At 48.1% G+C, this 18,409-nt stretch overlaps 18 non-coding genes across 18 annotated transcripts; 8 read left to right on the top strand and 10 right to left on the bottom strand.

The window, feature by feature from the left end:
- Positions 1–900: 900 nt before the first annotated feature.
- trnas-cga (transfer RNA serine (anticodon CGA)) lies at positions 901–982 on the bottom strand. Its single transcript has one exon. It is a non-coding gene; the product is annotated as a tRNA-Ser (tRNA).
- A 971-nt stretch (positions 983–1,953) lies between these two features.
- On the bottom strand, positions 1,954–2,027 carry trnan-guu (transfer RNA asparagine (anticodon GUU)). The gene has a single exon. It is a non-coding gene; the product is annotated as a tRNA-Asn (tRNA).
- A 495-nt stretch (positions 2,028–2,522) lies between these two features.
- Positions 2,523–2,595, top strand: trnak-uuu (transfer RNA lysine (anticodon UUU)). Its single transcript has one exon. It is a non-coding gene; the product is annotated as a tRNA-Lys (tRNA).
- Positions 2,596–4,485: 1,890 nt separating this feature from the next.
- trnas-gcu (transfer RNA serine (anticodon GCU)) lies at positions 4,486–4,567 on the top strand. Its single transcript has one exon. It is a non-coding gene; the product is annotated as a tRNA-Ser (tRNA).
- Positions 4,568–4,881: 314 nt separating this feature from the next.
- trnak-cuu (transfer RNA lysine (anticodon CUU)) lies at positions 4,882–4,954 on the bottom strand. The gene has a single exon. It is a non-coding gene; the product is annotated as a tRNA-Lys (tRNA).
- A 913-nt stretch (positions 4,955–5,867) lies between these two features.
- Positions 5,868–5,941, bottom strand: trnat-agu (transfer RNA threonine (anticodon AGU)). The gene has a single exon. It is a non-coding gene; the product is annotated as a tRNA-Thr (tRNA).
- Positions 5,942–6,283: 342 nt separating this feature from the next.
- On the bottom strand, positions 6,284–6,354 carry trnag-gcc (transfer RNA glycine (anticodon GCC)). The gene has a single exon. It is a non-coding gene; the product is annotated as a tRNA-Gly (tRNA).
- A 1,370-nt stretch (positions 6,355–7,724) lies between these two features.
- On the bottom strand, positions 7,725–7,806 carry trnas-cga (transfer RNA serine (anticodon CGA)). The gene has a single exon. It is a non-coding gene; the product is annotated as a tRNA-Ser (tRNA).
- Positions 7,807–8,777: 971 nt separating this feature from the next.
- trnan-guu (transfer RNA asparagine (anticodon GUU)) lies at positions 8,778–8,851 on the bottom strand. Its single transcript has one exon. It is a non-coding gene; the product is annotated as a tRNA-Asn (tRNA).
- A 495-nt stretch (positions 8,852–9,346) lies between these two features.
- trnak-uuu (transfer RNA lysine (anticodon UUU)) lies at positions 9,347–9,419 on the top strand. Its single transcript has one exon. It is a non-coding gene; the product is annotated as a tRNA-Lys (tRNA).
- A 1,889-nt stretch (positions 9,420–11,308) lies between these two features.
- On the top strand, positions 11,309–11,390 carry trnas-gcu (transfer RNA serine (anticodon GCU)). Its single transcript has one exon. It is a non-coding gene; the product is annotated as a tRNA-Ser (tRNA).
- A 314-nt stretch (positions 11,391–11,704) lies between these two features.
- Positions 11,705–11,777, bottom strand: trnak-cuu (transfer RNA lysine (anticodon CUU)). Its single transcript has one exon. It is a non-coding gene; the product is annotated as a tRNA-Lys (tRNA).
- Positions 11,778–12,668: 891 nt separating this feature from the next.
- On the bottom strand, positions 12,669–12,742 carry trnat-agu (transfer RNA threonine (anticodon AGU)). The gene has a single exon. It is a non-coding gene; the product is annotated as a tRNA-Thr (tRNA).
- A 342-nt stretch (positions 12,743–13,084) lies between these two features.
- trnag-gcc (transfer RNA glycine (anticodon GCC)) lies at positions 13,085–13,155 on the bottom strand. Its single transcript has one exon. It is a non-coding gene; the product is annotated as a tRNA-Gly (tRNA).
- Positions 13,156–14,065: 910 nt separating this feature from the next.
- trnak-uuu (transfer RNA lysine (anticodon UUU)) lies at positions 14,066–14,138 on the top strand. Its single transcript has one exon. It is a non-coding gene; the product is annotated as a tRNA-Lys (tRNA).
- A 975-nt stretch (positions 14,139–15,113) lies between these two features.
- Positions 15,114–15,187, top strand: trnat-cgu (transfer RNA threonine (anticodon CGU)). The gene has a single exon. It is a non-coding gene; the product is annotated as a tRNA-Thr (tRNA).
- Positions 15,188–15,508: 321 nt separating this feature from the next.
- trnae-cuc (transfer RNA glutamic acid (anticodon CUC)) lies at positions 15,509–15,580 on the top strand. The gene has a single exon. It is a non-coding gene; the product is annotated as a tRNA-Glu (tRNA).
- Positions 15,581–16,650: 1,070 nt separating this feature from the next.
- On the top strand, positions 16,651–16,814 carry LOC131124127 (U1 spliceosomal RNA). The gene has a single exon (XR_009128804.1). It is a non-coding gene; the product is annotated as a U1 spliceosomal RNA (small nuclear RNA).
- The last annotated feature ends 1,595 nt before the right edge of the window (positions 16,815–18,409 follow it).

Raw genomic sequence — 18,409 nt, forward strand, 5'->3', positions numbered from 1 at the left:
CCCTGGTGGAGGAAGAGCGTTGGCGTGCTGGGCGAACTGGACAGCGGGAAATTGTGTGTAGGACTCCCACAGTACAGGCACAGCCACAGGCGTGGACGGTGACTCCTCTCCGCTGACGAAAGGCGACTGGCTCCCAGTTGCATGGGGACGACACTCCCGACGTCATCAGACGGCGCTCCGCTGCTGGAGCAGGGAGGGAGGAGTGGTGCCGGAAGAGCCCCAGGAGGTGGGATTTGGAGCCGACGTGTGGGTCGGAGAGGCTCCGCCCTCCGCTGTGCGCTGCGCTCCCGCAGCCGGTTGTCGAGTCGAATGGATAGCGACAGAGAGCGGCTGGAATGACAAGGCGCTGCGGAGCGCATATCGGGCGAGCCTCAGCCAGTGCAAGATGAGCTGGCCGCTCGGGATGAGACCCAGACGCTGAGGCTCGCCCGATACGCGTTTCGTAGCGCCTTGTCATTCCAGCAGCTCTCTGCCGCTATCCCGGTTAGCTCAGTTCATCAGCGTGTGGTGCTCATAACGCCAAGGTCATGGGTTCGACCCCCCGTACTGGCCACTCTTCTTTGTGTGCTCCAGGAACAACAAAAGGGCTACAACCCACTGGCCCCCATATCCAACATCACACCACCCACCCACCTGTGAAACACCCTGGACAAGGCCGCTGAAAGACAGAGGAGAGGTAAAGTAAACAGCATGTCAAAGCAGAGTGGCAACAAAAATCTCGGCCACCGAGACTGCAAGAAGCAGATCAATGGGGACAGTGGACCCCATTATCCTCTACCCAAAATTTAGACCTCCAGTGTAGAGAATGCGGGCCGTGAAAGGACAACACCCCGGCCCTCATAACCAACAGTACTCCACCACAAGGTAAACAGCATGGCGGCAACAAATGCCCAGCCAAAGCGTCACAGACAGGATTCCAACCTGTGCGGGGAAACCCCATTGGATTTCGAGTCCAACGCCTTAACCTCTCGGCCACCGTGACTCCTTGGAAAAGACCAATGGGGGGCAGGTGACCCCATTGTCCTAGAACCAAATTTTTGCTGATGTCAAGGATCAGCTGGCAACATGTGCATGGGAGGAAGACACATGGTTTGTGTGAGGGGCTACACAAGTCTCTCCACTTCTAGTTAAAAGCCAGGCACCTCACATTGTTTCCATAAAGTACCAAGGGATTGTCCTGTTGCCCTTGTATTTTGTGGGCAAAAAGGAGGCGTTTGCAAGTGGACCTCAGACCCTATCACTGGTCACCTGAACAGGGACTTGAATCCCGGACACTCAGATCAAAAGTCTAATGTTCAGGTGACTGGCTCAAACTTTGTCCTGTCTGACCACTCTTTTGTCCAGAAGATATTTGGCTAATGTGGTCTGTTTTATTAAACCTGCAAATGTCCAAATACACAAGGGTATTGTCTTTGTAGGGAGCATTGTAGTACATGTGACATGTATACTACATATGACATCAGAAATGATGGGTCTTTATTCAACAGAAGAAGAACAACATTTCTTTTAAATAACAGCATAGGAGCTGCTGAAACACAGAGAAGGCACTGCTGGGATTTGAACCCAGGATCTCCTGTTTACTAGACATGTCTGTCAAAAAATCACAACAGTATACAGTGTCTTCTCTTAAGGGCCCCTGCTTACCAGTTGATGGGGTTTGACTTGATTCCTTTTAACATAAAAGCATTCCGTCGTCTCTTAATCTATAATCCTGGCTGGCGCTTTTGCAAAAGTTAAGCAGAGCTTCTGTGTTTCACCAGACCTGTGCAGAAACAAACTGAAATCTGTGACTTGATCAACCTAACTTCTGATCAAATGTGTTAGACCATGGAAGCTGGAATGTGCTTTTGAAAAGTCATTGACACGCAGTTTGCCAATTGGGAACCACACAAGTGCTGTGCAAGAGTGGAGCGCAAACATGAATGAACAGTGACACTGGTGACATCCAGAGAACGTCCCCGGGTGGGCTCGAACCACCAGCCTCCCGGTTAACAGCCGAGCGCGCTGACCGATTGCGCCAAAGAGACGCACACGCTGCCAACTTCTGTTCAGTTGAAGCCATACTAACGCATGCTATGCGTCCAGCATGCCCTTTGTTTTGGATGTGACTCGCACCTTCTGGTGTAACAATCGAGGCATTGCAAACCAGGACACCAGCTTTACTCTTTGATGAACGCAAAGTGTTTTTGGGTACAATCCAGGGGTCTTGTGCTCTCACGGAAATGGCTCTGTCCTTTTTCAACATGAGTTGAGACAAAATGTATTAAAATAGACAGACTGCATTGGTCACTCAATCAGAATTTCTCAGTTTGCCAATTTCAGACTGCGTGACAAAGAATCAAGTCAAACTCCATCGACAGGATGGACAGGGAACAACAAAGCAGGGAAGATAAGGGATAGGGAGGAGAGGGGAAAGATGCGACCGCCTTTGTTGAGAGCCAGAGAAGAAGCTCTCATCTCTGCAAGGTCAAGTACAGTATGCCAGAAGATTTTACCTTGTGAGTTGTCCTCATTCCATAAAGGCCTGGATAGCTCAGTTGGTAGAGCATCAGACTTTTAATCTGAGGGTCCAGGGTTCAAGTCCCTGTTCAGGCGGTGAAGGTAGGCCCCTTCCCTGAATAACTTGTTTAAGTAAACCTTTTCGACCAAGCACCTTTGCGATCTTCCAGGACTGTGGGTAAACGCCATTCTCAATAATTAAATTGAAGATACAGTGCGAGACAGGCACTTTGACTAGCTTAGCCACAGCGCCAGCTGTGCATCTGGCACCAACACAAAAAAAACAGTTCGCCAATGGGGAAAAATGTTCATAAAAGGGAGGGAGTCCAAAGTCCAACACGTGTGAATTGAGAGTCCCTGGGTGGGCTCGGTTATCAAACTCGCTCCCAAGGAAATGTTGGAACTTGGGAAAGCATTAAGAATGGCAAGAAGTAGGATTAAGAATCCTACTTCTTGCCAAAAGCCTACCCTATGGTAGAAGATAAGATATGCCTTTATTCGTCCCTCAGTGGGGAAATTTGCAAGGTCCCGCAAGTTCCGCAACAGCAGTGGGAGTACCTCAGTATGTTTACAGACCATGGACTCCTCCTAAATTTAGATACATAGCCTTATCCATGCCAAAACCACACAACAACCTTGACCAAATCCTGACTGACATAACTGACTTGGTACATAATCACCGTCTCAACGGAACTGAATTAGCCCAACTGTTGACATTGACCACAGGCTCCAAGTATGGTGCTTTTTGTACGGCCATTTAGCCAATTTGGCCAAAGGGGAATTCAGAACACCCTCGTGGCCCATTGCCATTTTTATGGTACCTGGCGACTTCAACCAGTGAACTCCACTGTACCGCTTATCCTCATCGACGGACTGTATTCCCCACCCTTTACCAGCATGGGGACATTCCAACCCAAGATGAGAACACACTGGACCAGGTACACAGCAACATGGTACGTGGCACAGACACAGCTTCACCCTACCCCCACTTTTAGCCCAGACTGAAAAAGCAGAGAACCCCCTTTGCAGCTGAAATTGCTCAGTTGGGAGAGCGTTGGATTGAATCTCTAAAGGTCCCTGGTTCAATCCCAGTTTTCAGCACAATTGCTGTTTACATCGTGAGTTGGCAAATAGTTTGTAAAGGGGTGACTTTGTTCTCTTGATTTCATCAACATCGATCACGACAACACAGCCAATGACATATTAAGACCAGACAAGTGCAGTTGGGAGGTGACATACAGAATCCTGATGCATATCATGTTACAATCAGACACAAACAGGATGTAGGACCCGACCTTGAGTTCGCGCAAATGTTCACAGCATTAGGTCTGCAAAGTGTTCAGCTGATGCAAATTTACTGGAAAGGAAAATGGGCTTTTGTCACAGTAGCCATGCCGACACGAGCTAAAATGTTTCTCCCGCCAGGACAACACCCACATGAAATTCAAGCTTTGCTCGCAGACGAAAAAGAACCAGCTGGAATGAGCAATCTGCACCTCCAAGTCTGAGTTTATGGTTCTTGCCCAGAAAAGCATAGCTCACAGCCGTAATTGTATAGTGGTTCCTACTCTGTGTTGTGGCCGCAACAACCCCGGCCGATTCAGGGTCATGGCAGGTGTGTGTTGCTTTTGTAATTGTATTGTCTGAAAAGACAAGATTGTCTGTCCACTTGAAGTGTGGTGATGTAAGAGTACACTAGTTTTGACCACACCTGTTATTTTAGTAAACATTATTAGCATGCAATGAATCAAAGTATAAGGTATGATGTCGGAGATCAAGAACGCTTTTGTTGGCAAAAAAAAAAGCCATAACATATCATTTCGACAATACGGGTATCAAACCCGCTAGTTCTTGCATGTAGAGCAAGAACTCTAGCCTTTGAGTTAAATCCCCCCGCTGCACAGGAAGGCTGCCACAATTTCTGCAACACCAAAACGCTAATTAAGATGTGTCATTTTGAGTCAACAAGACCATGTCCACGAAGGAGATGAGGTGACCGAGAGGTTAAGGTGATGGACTGCTAATCCATTGTGTTCTGCACGCATGGGTTGGAATCCCATCCTCATCGGACTATACTAATGCACCAGTTTTGACACCACCTGTGTTTTTAGGAAACATCATTAGAATGCAATTAATCCAAGCATCCGGTACGATGTGGGAGATTGAGAATGCTTTTTTGGCAAGAAAAAGGCATAATATACCATTTGGAGAATGCAGGCATCGATTCCACTTCATCTCACATGCGAAGTGAGCGCTCTACCATTTGTGGTCCTACAAGAATGGGATTTGTTTTTGTGTACTTCGAATGAAATGTTTCAAGTGTTGTTGCAGAATTTTCCACAGGAAAGAAATCTTTAAGATGTATCACCAAAAGAGCTGAACCGCCCAATGTGGGGCTCGAACCCACGACCCTGAGATTAAGAGTCTCATGCTCTCCCGACTGAGCTAACCAGGCATTTTTCTGCCACGATATCACTTTTTAATTTTTTTGAATTGATGTGGTCTTCTTGATGTTTGATCAATTCCACACCCAACCTAGTTTCTCAGGGAACAAAGGAGCGAGAGGTTCAGTCATAGCTGAGAACTTTGGAAGTGTCGTCATCTTAACCCTCCTGTTATGTTCATTTGCCAGGAACAGCCATGATGTTCCCGGGTCAGTTTGCATGTTTATTTATCTGAAAGATGTCCAACACCAAAAAAATCCCCACAAGCATTGTTAGTTATTCACGACTAACTCCATTACTAACTATTCTATCAATGTTTAGAGCAATGGTGTACCTTACCTCTCACAGGTAGTGGCTTTTTTAATTTTAATTAATTAATTAATAAAAATTAATTAATTAATTAATTGATTAATTAATTGAATGAATCAGAGGCATCATGACCAGTCTGCATCAAAACATTATCTGAAATCCTGTGGCAGGTTTCTGGCATTGATTCTTAATTCAGTTGCCATCCCTGATAGATGGTAATGGTAATGGTAATCATGCCCGCGTGGCAGGCGAGTCTCTTTGCTTGTCTGACGTCTGTGTCGCATCCTGATTGGCTGGCAGCAAATGTCAACAACACGCGCGCGGCCCCCGCTTGGCAAGTGAGAATTCTACCACTGAACCACCAATGCCACGTGGGGACACACTGTAAGAGAAAAAAAATTCAACCGTCAAGTGGATGAGCCTCTGCAAAGTGGCGCTGAATGACAACACATCACAATGTCATACTCTTTGGATTCAAGCACCTTCTGCCGTAATGAGATCCACAACAATCACGTCAGCTGTGGATGCAACGTCAATTCGTTCTTGAAGGGCAAGTGACAAAAAGAAGTACATGGTTGACAAATCAGCTGCCAAAATTTCACTGACCAAGCACCCAGGCACTGCTGGGATTTGAACCCAGGATCTCCTGTTTACTAGACAGGCACTTTGACCAGCTTAGCCACAGTGCCGGCAGTGCATCTGGCACCAACACAAAAACAGTTCGCCAATGGGGAAAAATGTTCATACAAGGGAGGGAGTCCAAAGTCCAACAAATGTGTGAATTGAGAGTCCCTGGGTGGGCTCGAACCACCAACCTCTCAGTTAACAGCCAAACGTGCTGACCAATTGCGCGACAGAGACTACAACAGCATGACTGCAGTCAGGTTTCACTAAGTGCTGTCCACCTTAACTCTCGGGTGGTCCGGTCTGTTACGTTTCAGGTGTCATTCTGAATACTGCCCTTTAGCAGGAGAAGAGCCTTTGTACTTTTTCAACATGAGCTCTAAAGAAAGGTACAAGCTAAGATATACTGCATTGGCCGGGAATCGGACCCGGGCCTCCCGCTTGGCAAGCGAGAATTCTACCACTGAACCACCAATGCCACATTGGGAAACACTGTCGGAGAACAAATTAAATTGTCGAGTGGATGTGCCGCTGCAAAGTGGCGCTGAATGACAAAACATCACAATCACAACACACGCACGGGATGCCAGGGGAGGCCGAGTACTAACAGAGCTGAGCGAGAGGGCATAAGAAAAAAAATGGTGACCTTGTGGTGGTTACCCGACAGCACCAAGGATATGGCGCACGTCTGATGCGTAATGCATGCCAGGTGATGTTCATCTAGCGAGCGGACATTCTTGTGGGGGACAATCTCAACAGTAGGAATGTTGAGAGAACTGACCAGTCCGCTATCAATGAAGTTCTCGTCCGCCCCAGAGTCAATTAATGCTGTGGTAGGAGAAGCTTCCCCCGCCCAGGATATCGTACCTTCCACCTGAAGTCGGCCCGCCAAAGCGGATGACGCAGCCGGTGTGGTTGGAGCGGGCAGTGCCAGCAGCTGGCGAATATCCCTGGTGGAGGAAGAGCGTTGGCGTGCTGGGCGAACTGGACAGCGGGAAATTGTGTGTAGGACTCCCACAGTACAGGCACAGCCACAGGCGTGGACGGTGACTCCTCTCCGCTGACGAAAGGCGACTGGCTCCCAGTTGCATGGGGACGACACTCCCGACGTCATCAGACGGCGCTCCGCTGCTGGAGCAGGGAGGGAGGAGTGGTGCCGGAAGAGCCCCAGGAGGTGGGATTTGGAGCCGACGTGTGGGTCGGAGAGGCTCCGCCCTCCGCTGTGCGCTGCGCTCCCGCAGCCGGTTGTCGAGTCGAATGGATAGCGACAGAGAGCGGCTGGAATGACAAGGCGCTGCGGAGCGCATATCGGGCGAGCCTCAGCCAGTGCAAGATGAGCTGGCCGCTCGGGATGAGACCCAGACGCTGAGGCTCGCCCGATACGCGTTTCGTAGCGCCTTGTCATTCCAGCAGCTCTCTGCCGCTATCCCGGTTAGCTCAGTTGGTCAGCGTGTGGTGCTCATAACGCCAAGGTCATGGGTTCGACCCCCCGTACTGGCCACTCTTCTTTATGTGCTCCAGGAACAACAAAAGGGCTACAACCCACTGGCCCCCATATCCAACATCACACCACCCACCCACCTGTGAAACACCCTCGACAAGGCCGCTGAAAGACAGAGGAGAGGTAAAGAAAACAGCATGTCAAAGCAGAGTGGCAACAAAAATCTCGGCCACCGAGACTGCAAGAAGCAGATCAATGGGGACAGTGGACCCCATTATCCTCTACCCAAAATTTAGACCTCCAGTGTAGAGAATGCGGGCCGTGAAAGGACAACACCCCGGCCCTCATAACCAACAGTACTCCACCACAAGGTAAACAGCATGGCGGCAACAAATGCCCAGCCAAAGCGTCACAGACAGGATTCCAACCTGTGCGGGGAAACCCCATTGGATTTCGAGTCCAACGCCTTAACCTCTCGGCCACCGTGACTCCTTGGAAAAGACCAATGGGGGGCAGGTGACCCCATTGTCCTAGAACCAAATTTTTGCTGATGTCAAGGATCAGCTGGCAACATGTGCATGGGAGGAAGACACATGGTTTGTGTGAGGGGCTACACAAGTCTTTCCACTTATAGTTAAAAGCCAGGCACCTCACATTGTTTCCATAAAGTACCAAGGGATTGTCCTGTTGCCCTTGTATTTTGTGGGCAAAAAGGAGGCGTTTGCAAGTGGACCTCAGACCCTATCACTGGTCACCTGAACAGGGACTTGAATCCCGGACACTCAGATCAAAAGTCTAATGTTCAGGTGACTGGCTCAAACTTTGTCCTGTCTGACCACTCTTTTGTCCAGAAGATATTTGGCTAATGTGGTCTGTTTTATTAAACCTGCAAATGTCCAAATACACAAGGGTATTGTCTTTGTAGGGAGCATTGTAGTACATGTGACATGTATACTACATATGACATCAGAAATGATGGGTCTTTATTCAACAGAAGAAGAACAACATTTCTTTTAAATAACAGCATAGGAGCTGCTGAAACACAGAGAAGGCACTGCTGGGATTTGAACCCAGGATCTCCTGTTTACTAGACATGTCTGTCAAAAAATCACAACAGTATACAGTGTCTTCTCTTAAGGGCCCCTGCTTACCAGTTGATGGGGTTTGACTTGATTCCTTTTAACATAAAAGCATTCCGTCGTCTCTTAATCTATAATCCTGGCTGGCGCTTTTGCAAAAGATAAGCAGAGCTTCTGTGTTTCACCAGACCTGTGCAGAAACAAACTGAAATCTGTGACTTGATCAACCTAACTTCTGATCAAATGTGTTAGACCATGGAAGCTGGAATGTGCTTTTGAAAAGTCATTGACACGCAGTTTGCCAATTGGGAACCACACAAGTGCTGTGCAAGAGTGGAGCGCAAACATGAATGAACAGTGACACTGGTGACATCCAGAGAACGTCCCCGGGTGGGCTCGAACCACCAGCCTCCCGGTTAACAGCCGAGCGCGCTGACCGATTGCGCCACAGAGACGCACACGCTGCCAACTTCTGTTCAGTTGAAGCCATACTAACGCATGCTATGCGTCCAGCATGCCCTTTGTTTTGGATGTGACTCGCACCTTCTGGTGTAACAATCGAGGCATTGCAAACCAGGACACCAGCTTTACTCTTTGATGAACGCAAAGTGTTTTTGGGTACAATCCAGGGGTCTTGTGCTCTCACGGAAATGGCTCTGTCCTTTTTCAACATGAGTTGAGACAAAATGTATTAAAATAGACAGACTGCATTGGTCACTCAATCAGAATTTCTCAGTTTGCCAATTTCAGACTGTGTGACAAAGAATCAAGTCAAACTCCATCGACAGGATGGACAGGGAACAACAAAGCAGGGAAGATAAGGGATAGGGAGGAGAGGGGAAAGATGCGACCGCCTTTGTTGAGAGCCAGAGAAGAAGCTCTCATCTCTGCAAGGTCAAGTACAGTATGCCAGAAGATTTTACCTTGTGAGTTGTCCTCATTCCATAAAGGCCTGGATAGCTCAGTTGGTAGAGCATCAGACTTTTAATCTGAGGGTCCAGGGTTCAAGTCCCTGTTCAGGCGGTGAAGGTAGGCCCCTTCCCTGAATAACTTGTTTAAGTAAACCTTTTCGACCAAGCACCTTTGCGATCTTCCAGGACTGTGGGTAAACGCCATTCTCAATAATTAAATTGAAGATACAGTGCGAGACAGGCACTTTGACCAGCTTAGCCACAGCGCCAGCTGTGCATCTGGCACCAACACAAAAAAACAGTTCGCCAATGGGGAAAAATGTTCATACAAGGGAGGGAGTCCAAAGTCCAACACGTGTGAATTGAGAGTCCCTGGGTGGGCTCGGTTATCAAACTCGCTCCCAAGGAAATGTTGGAACTTGGGAAAGCATTAAGAATGGCAAGAAGTAGGATTAAGAATCCTACTTCTTGCCAAAAGCCTACCCTATGGTAGAAGATAAGATATGCCTTTATTCGTCCCTCAGTGGGGAAATTTGCAAGGTCCCGCAAGTTCCGCAACAGCAGTGGGAGTACCTCAGTATGTTTACAGACCATGGACTCCTCCTAAATTTAGATACATAGCCTTATCCATGCCAAAACCACACAACAACCTTGACCAAATCCTGACTGACATAACTGACTTGGTACATAATCACCGTCTCAACGGAACTGAATTAGCCCAACTGTTGACATTGACCACAGGCTCCAAGTATGGTGCTTTTTGTACGACCATTTAGCCAATTTGGCCAAAGGGTAATTCAGAACACCCTCGTGGCCCATTGCCATTTTTATGGTACCTGGCGACTTCAACCAGTGAACTCCACTGTACCGCTTATCCTCATCGACGGACTGTATTCCCCACCCTTTACCAGCATGGGGACATTCCAACCCAAGATGAGAACACACTGGACCAGGTACACAGCAACATGGTACGTGGCACAGACACAGCTTCACCCTACCCCCACTTTTAGCCCAGACTGAAAAAGCAGAGAACCCCCTTTGCAGCTGAAATTGCTCAGTTGGGAGAGCGTTGGATTGAATCTCTAAAGGTCCCTGGTTCAATCCCAGTTTTCAGCACAATTGCTGTTTACATCGTGAGTTGGCAAATAGTTTGTAAAGGGGTGACTTTGTTCTCTTGATTTCATCAACATCGATCACGACAACACAGCCAATGACATATTAAGACCAGACAAGTGCAGTTGGGAGGTGACATACAGAATCCTGATGCATATCATGTTACAATCAGACACAAACAGGATGTAGGACCCGACCTTGAGTTCGCGCAAATGTTCACAGCATTAGGTCTGCAAAGTGTTCAGCTGATGCACATTTACTGGAAAGGAAAATGGGCTTTTGTCACGGTAGCCATGCCGACACGAGCTAAAATGTTTCTCCCGCCAGGACAACACCCACATGAAATTCAAGCTTTGCTCGCAGACGAAAAAGAACCAGCTGGAATGAGCAATCTGCACCTCCAAGTCTGAGTTTATGGTTCTTGCCCAGAAAAGCATAGCTCACAGCCGTAATTGTATAGTGGTTCCTACTCTGTGTTGTGGCCGCAACAACCCCGGCCGATTCAGGGTCATGGCAGGTGTGTGTTGCTTTTGTAATTGTATTGTCTGAAAAGACAAGATTGTCTGTCCACTTGAAGTGTGGTGATGTAAGAGTACACTAGTTTTGACCACACCTGTTATTTTAGTAAACATTATTAGCATGCAATGAATCAAAGTATAAGGTACGATGTCGGAGATCAAGAACGCTTTTGTTGGCAAAAAAAAAAGCCATAACATATCATTTCGACAATACGGGTATCAAACCCGCTAGTTCTTGCATGTAGAGCAAGAACTCTAGCCTTTGAGTTAAATCCCCCCGCTGCACAGGAAGGCTGCCACAATTTCTGCAACACCAAAACGCTAATTAAGATGTGTCATTTTGAGTCAACAAGACCATGTCCACGAAGGAGATGAGGTGACCGAGAGGTTAAGGTGATGGACTGCTAATCCATTGTGTTCTGCACGCATGGGTTGGAATCCCATCCTCATCGGACTATACTAATGCACCAGTTTTGACACCACCTGTGTTTTTAGGAAACATCATTAGAATGCAATTAATCCAAGCATCCGGTACGATGTGGGAGATTGAGAATGCTTTTTTGGCAAGAAAAAGGCATAATATACCATTTGGAGAATGCAGGCATCGATTCCACTTCATCTCACATGCGAAGTGAGCGCTCTACCATTTGTGGTCCTACAAGAATGGGATTTGTTTTTGTGTACTTCGAATGAAATGTTTCAAGTGTTGTTGCAGAATTTTCCACAGGAAAGAAATCTTTAAGATGTATCACCAAAAGAGCTGAACCGCCCAATGTGGGGCTCGAACCCACGACCCTGAGATTAAGAGTCTCATGCTCTCCCGACTGAGCTAACCGGGCATTTTTCTGCCACTATATCACTTTTTAATTTTTTTGAATTGATGTGGTCTTCTTGATGTTTGATCAATTCCACACCCAACCTAGTTTCTCAGGGAACAAAGGAGCGAGAGGTTCAGTCATAGCTGAGAACTTTGGAAGTGTCGTCATCTTAACCCTCCTGTTATGTTCATTTGCCAGGAACAGCCATGATGTTCCCGGGTCAGTTTGCATGTTTATTTATCTGAAAGATGTCCAACACCAAAAAAATCCCCACAAGCATTGTTAGTTATTCACGACTAACTCCATTACTAACTATTCTATCAATGTTTAGAGCAATGGTGTACCTTACCTCTCACAGGTAGTGGTTTAATTAATTTTAATTAATTAATTAATTAATTAATTAATTGAATGAATCAGAGGCATCATGACCAGTCTGCATCAAAACATTATCTGAAATCCTGTGGCAGGTTTCTGGCATTGATTCTTAATTCAGTTGCCATCCCTGATAGATGGTAATGGTAATGGTAATCATGCCCGCGTGGCAGGCGAGTCTCTTTGCTTGTCTGACGTCTGTGTCGCATCCTGATTGGCTGGCAGCAAATGTCAACAACACGCGCGCGGCCCCCGCTTGGCAAGTGAGAATTCTACCACTGAACCACCAATGCCACGTGGGGACACACTGTAAGAGAAAAAAAATTCAACCGTCAAGTGGATGAGCCTCTGCAAAGTGGCGCTGAATGACAACACATCACAATGTCATACTCTTTGGATTCAAGCACCTTCTGCCGTAATGGGATCCACAACAATCACGTCAGCTGTGGATGCAACGTCAATTCGTTCTTGAAGGGCAAGTGACAAAAAGAAGTACATGGTTGACAAATCAGCTGCCAAAGTTTCACTGACCAAGCACCCAGGCACTGCTGGGATTTGAACCCAGGATCTCCTGTTTACTAGACAGGCACTTTGACCAGCTTAGCCACAGTGCCGGCAGTGCATCTGGCACCAACACAAAAACAGTTCGCCAATGGGGAAAAATGTTCATACAAGGGAGGGAGTCCAAAGTCCAACAAATGTGTGAATTGAGAGTCCCTGGGTGGGCTCGAACCACCAACCTCTCAGTTAACAGCCAAACGTGCTGACCAATTGCGCGACAGAGACTACAACAGCATGACTGCAGTCAGGTTTCACTAAGTGCTGTCCACCTTAACTCTCGGGTGGTCCGGTCTGTTACGTTTCAGGTGTCATTCTGAATACTGCCCTTTAGCAGGAGAAGAGCCTTTGTACTTTTTCAACATGAGCTCTAAAGAAAGGTACAAGCTAAGATATACTGCATTGGCCGGGAATCGGACCCGGGCCTCCCGCTTGGCAAGCGAGAATTCTACCACTGAACCACCAATGCCACATTGGGAAACACTGTCGGAGAACAAATTAAATTGTCGAGTGGATGTGGCGCTGCAAAGTGGCGCTGAATGACAAAACATCACAATCACAACACACGCACGGGATGCCAGGGGAGGCCGAGTACTAACAGAGCTGAGCGAGAGGGCATAAGAAAAAAAATGGTGACCTTGTGGTGGTTACCCGACAGCACCAAGGATATGGCGCACGTCTGATGCGTAATGCATGCCAGGTGATGTTCATCTAGCGAGCGGACATTCTTGTGGGGGACAAGCTCAACAGTAGGAATGTTGAGAGAACTGACCAGTCCGCTATCAATGAAGTTCTCGTCCGCCCCAGAGTCAATTAATGCTGTGGTAGGAGAAGCTTCCCCCGCCCAGGATATCGTACCTTCCACCTGAAGTCGGCCCGCCAAAGCGGATGACGCAGCCGGTGTGGTTGGAGCGGGCAGTGCCAGCAGCTGGCGAATATCCCTGGTGGAGGAAGAGCGTTGGCGTGCTGGGCGAACTGGACAGCGGGAAATTGTGTGTAGGACTCCCACAGTACAGGCACAGCCACAGGCGTGGACGGTGACTCCTCTCCGCTGACGAAAGGCGACTGGCTCCCAGTTGCATGGGGACGACACTCCCGACGTCATCAGACGGCGCTCCGCTGCTGGAGCAGGGAGGGAGGAGTGGTGCCGGAAGAGCCCCAGGAGGTGGGATTTGGAGCCGACGTGTGGGTCGGAGAGGCTCCGCCCTCCGCTGTGCGCTGCGCTCCCGCAGCCGGTTGTCGAGTCGAATGGATAGCGACAGAGAGCGGCTGGAATGACAAGGCGCTGCGGAGCGCATATCGGGCGAGCCTCAGCCAACAAGTGCAAGATGAGCTATGCCAGAAGATTTTGCCTTGTGAGTTGTCCTCATTCCTCAAGGGCCTGGATAGCTCAGTCGGTAGAGCATCAGGCTTTTAATCTGATTGTCCAGGGTTCAAGTCCCTGTTCAGGCAGAGAAGAGTAGACCCCACATTACCAGCATGGGGACATACCAACCCAAGATGAGAACACCCTGGGCCGGGTACGCAGCAACACATGTGGCAGAAACACAGCTTCACCCTGGCCCCTCTTTTAGCCTCTACTGAAAAAGTGGAACACCACCTTTGCAGCTGAATCGCTCAGTCGGGCGAGTGCGAGAATTAAGATTTAAAGGTCCGTGGTTCAAGCCTGGGTTTGAGCACAATCCCTGTTTACCTTGCGACTTTGCCAATAGTTTGAAAATGCTTATTGGCAGGCTGAAAGGACCTTAACTTCATTCATCAAAGAGCCACCCCTCCAGACAACGTTAGAGGAGGTTACAAGCCAAACCTGTCAAGCCGTGATTGTGATTTCATGTTTTGTTGAAGAAAAGCCCATAATTTGTGGAACAATTTTCCCTACAAGGGAGAAACATTTGTCGATTTGAACAATTGTCAATACGCCCCCCACTTTGGACACATCGTCTTGTGTCATTGTTTGGCAACTGCTTCACCAGTCCTTTTAAAGGGCTCACCCTTCATAGTGTAGTGGTTAGCACGTTTGCCTTACATGCAAAAGGTCCCTAGTTGGAAACTGGGTGGAAGCAAGGCCGTTCAATTCCTTCTTTCACAAAAAAATCAAGGTGACAAATGGGAACAAGGATATGTGCTTGATCCCTGAAGGTGTGTACACGGGCATCTGTCCCCAGTTTGGACACACAATCCATATTTCCCGGATGACTGATCGGGTGCGTCACTGGCCTGCACGAAGGGGCTTATTGGAAGGAGGTGGCCGCTGTGGTGTCGTTGCATGCAAACAACATCCTCATCCTTGACACAGCGAAGACCAAGGAGGAGAATAATCGTGGATTCGGTCCGCTTACACTGGCAGGATTTCACCAGTCCTGTTGAAAGCCTGGTGTGGTTTCCGTCATGCAGTGGTTCGCCTAACACTGAAGAGACTCCTTCGCCGGCGCTGTGGCTTAGTTGGTCAAAGTTCCTGTCTCGTAAACAGGAGGTCCTGGGTTCAAATCCCAGCAGTGCCTTGCATATGTGTTTCAGCGACTCCATTTTTTTCTCTCCAACATTTCAAGTAAATGTTTTGAATCAGACGTCATGTTTGTCTCTCGACAAAGGCAAAAACATTGTGCATTTGGACATTTGCGGGGATAAGAAAACAGACCACATTAGCAAAACAAAAGAGGTTCGGGTCTAACATTTAAGGGAAGCGCTCTACTATCTGAGGTAATTCCCCTGCTGCTGCAATGTTGGCAGAGAAGGTCCAGTCACAGAACTATTTTGGTTCCTTTGCTGGAGTACGTCAAAGTGACACTGTCTCTGCCTTGCTGAGTGCAGACATAAAGCAGTCCCTGGTGGTCTAGTGGCTAGGATTCGGCGCTCTCACCGCCGCGGCCCGGGTTCGATTCCCGGTCAGGGAATTGACATTTGGGTAGGTTTTGACTGGAGATAGGATTTGTCTTCGGCCTCGGTCGAATGGTTGGGGTCATCTTGAAGCACAAACCGTTGTCATCCTGAAGCGACTGACAACAGAAATATAAACAAAACATGGACAATAAGACAAGGTCCTCGACTGAGAATGCTGTCAGGACTGGGTTTAGGGTGAGACAGAGCATTTGTCGGATGCTCAAGGATAGATCCTTGTTAGAATAAAATGTAGATAGAATGAATATAGCATCAGTTATCACCCTTATATCCATGTGCCTAGACAATAGAAAGAGTGTTTGAATGTGCTGAAGAAGAAATGTTCCTGTGACCCTGATCAGAGAACCCCAGCAACCCCCAGGTCCTGGAGGTGCCTGGACGCGCCAACCGCAACCCTGCAGATGTTCACGTTAATCCTGCAAGAACGTGTCAAGATAAGAACTCATAAAACAATAAAAGTAATTCCTCTCACATACACACACATACACATAGAGAAACAAATACAGCTCGTGCAACTGCCACCCCTAGAGTTGCATGACCATGTAGTAGGGACCCCCGAAAGAGAATAAATAAAGAGGAGTTTGAACCACATACTCAGTGGAGCGGCATGTCACTGGGTATGTGGTTTCACTCTCCTCGCTGCGAGTAACTTTGAATATTGTTGTCTGTCTCTTCTGTATTTCTGCATTTAAGTGTTTTTACAAGTGTCACAGGAGTTTGAACCTGACAACCCACTGACTCACAACGACCTTGCACATCTACACGTGTCAGGGTTCAACATATTGGCCTCTCATGTTACATGGTGTGACTAGGGACGTGGAGTCAGTACTTCAGTCTCCGCATTGAACGTCTGCAGCAACTGCCCTAAGCCACTTGCTGCCGCTGCCTTAGCTCAGAATGAAGTCACAAGAGTGCCATACAGACTGACTCCTTGAGATAACCAGAGTCCTGTCTCTGAATTTGGACACAGGTCAAGTGGCTGGGCTTGTTGTGGGCAACCTGATGAGACCACCACTCAGCATGTGACATGTGCGAGAGACTAGTCCGGGCGGGACCGGTGCAACTCATACTTACCTGCCAGGGGAGATACCATGATCAAGAAGGTGGTTCACCCAGGGCGAGGCTCAGCCATTGCACATGGGTTGAGCTGACCTCTGCGAATTCCCCAAATGCGGGAATCTCGACTGCTTAATTTGTGGTAGTGGGGGACTGCGTTCGCGCTCTCCCCTTATCCCGTGTTTAAAACAAGAGGCAGGCACAGCACCGCGCCGAGCTCCTTGGCTTGCGAGTGCAGCCAGACCGAGCAAGAAACGACCAGCCCAGCACTACCAATGCTTGCTGGAAAGGTCTGCCCGTGCACGGGAGACAACCAACCAGCCGTGAGGCCGATCTGCTCTCAGTCAGGAAACCTCAATGAGAAACGGCAACAAGACAGAGAAAGGGGCGTCGGCAAACATTTCCATTGATCTGAGTCTAAAGTTCAAGGTTTGCTCGCAGGCAAATTTGAAGCAGCGAGAATGAGCAATCCGCACCTCTGAGTAGGAGTTCATGGTTCTCACCTAAAAACGGATAGCTTATAGCCGTAATCGTGTTGTTGTTTGTATTCTGTGTTTTGTCTGAGTCACGGCTGGTGTGTGTTGCTTTTTGTTGTTTTCTTGCCTGAAAGGACTTCTCGCTCGACCCAATTTTACTCTTGGCGAAACACTGATAATCCAGAACATAGCCTTAAACTGCAGGTGCATTAGTTGGAGGGCTCGTGGCCACCTGGTCACCTGAACAGGGACTTGAATCCCGGACACTCAGATCAAAAGTTTATTGTTCAGGTGATTGGCTCAACCTTTGTCTTGTCTGACCATTAACTCTTTTTGTCCAGAAGATATTAGGCTTGTCCATGTGGGCAGTTTAAGACCTCCGTCGATCTTGGAGGTGGCAATTTCGGGACAGGGGCTTCTTCATCTCTGCAAGGTCAAGTACAGTATGCCAGAAGATTTTGCCTTGTGAGTTGTCCTCATTCATCAAGGGCCTGGATAGCTCAGTCGGTAGAGCATCAGGCTTTTAATCTGATTGCCCAGGGTTCAAGTCCCTGTTCAGGCGGAGAAGAGTAGACCCCACATTACCAGCATGGGGACATACCAACCCAAGATGAGAACACCCTGGGCCAGGTACGCAGCAACACATGTGGCAGAAACACAGCTTCACCCTGGCCCCTCTTTTAGCCTCTACTGAAAAAGTGGAACACCACCTTTGCAGCTGAATCGCTCAGTCGGGCGAGTGCGAGAATTAAGATTTAAAGGTCCGTGGTTCAAGCCTGGGTTTGAGCACAATCCCTGTTTACCTTGCGACTTTGCCAATAGTTTGAAAATGCTTATTGGCAGGCTGAAAGGACCTTAACTTCATTCATCAAAGGGCCACCCCTCCAGACAACGTTAGAGGAGGTTACAAGCCAAACCTGTCAAGCCGTGATTGTGATTTCATGTTTTGTTGAAGAAAAGCCCATAATTTGTGGAACAACTTTCCCTACAAGGGAGAAACATTTGTCGATTTGGACAATTGTCAATACGCCCCCACTTTGGACACATCGTCTTGTGTCATTGTTTGGCAACTGCTTCACCAGTCCCCTTAAAGGGCTCACCCTTCATAGTGTAGTGGTTAGCACGTTTGCCTTACATGCAAAAGGTCCCTAGTTGGAAACTGGGTGGAAGCAAGGCCGTTCAATTCCTTCTTTCACAAAAAAATCAAGGTGACAAATGGGAACAAGGATATGTGCTTGATCCCTGAAGGTGTGTACACGGGCATCTGTCCCCAGTTTGGACACACAATCCATA

This window comes from Doryrhamphus excisus, chromosome 2 (genome assembly GCF_030265055.1).
Source record: "Doryrhamphus excisus isolate RoL2022-K1 chromosome 2, RoL_Dexc_1.0, whole genome shotgun sequence".
NCBI classification, from domain to species: domain Eukaryota; kingdom Metazoa; phylum Chordata; class Actinopteri; order Syngnathiformes; family Syngnathidae; genus Doryrhamphus; species Doryrhamphus excisus.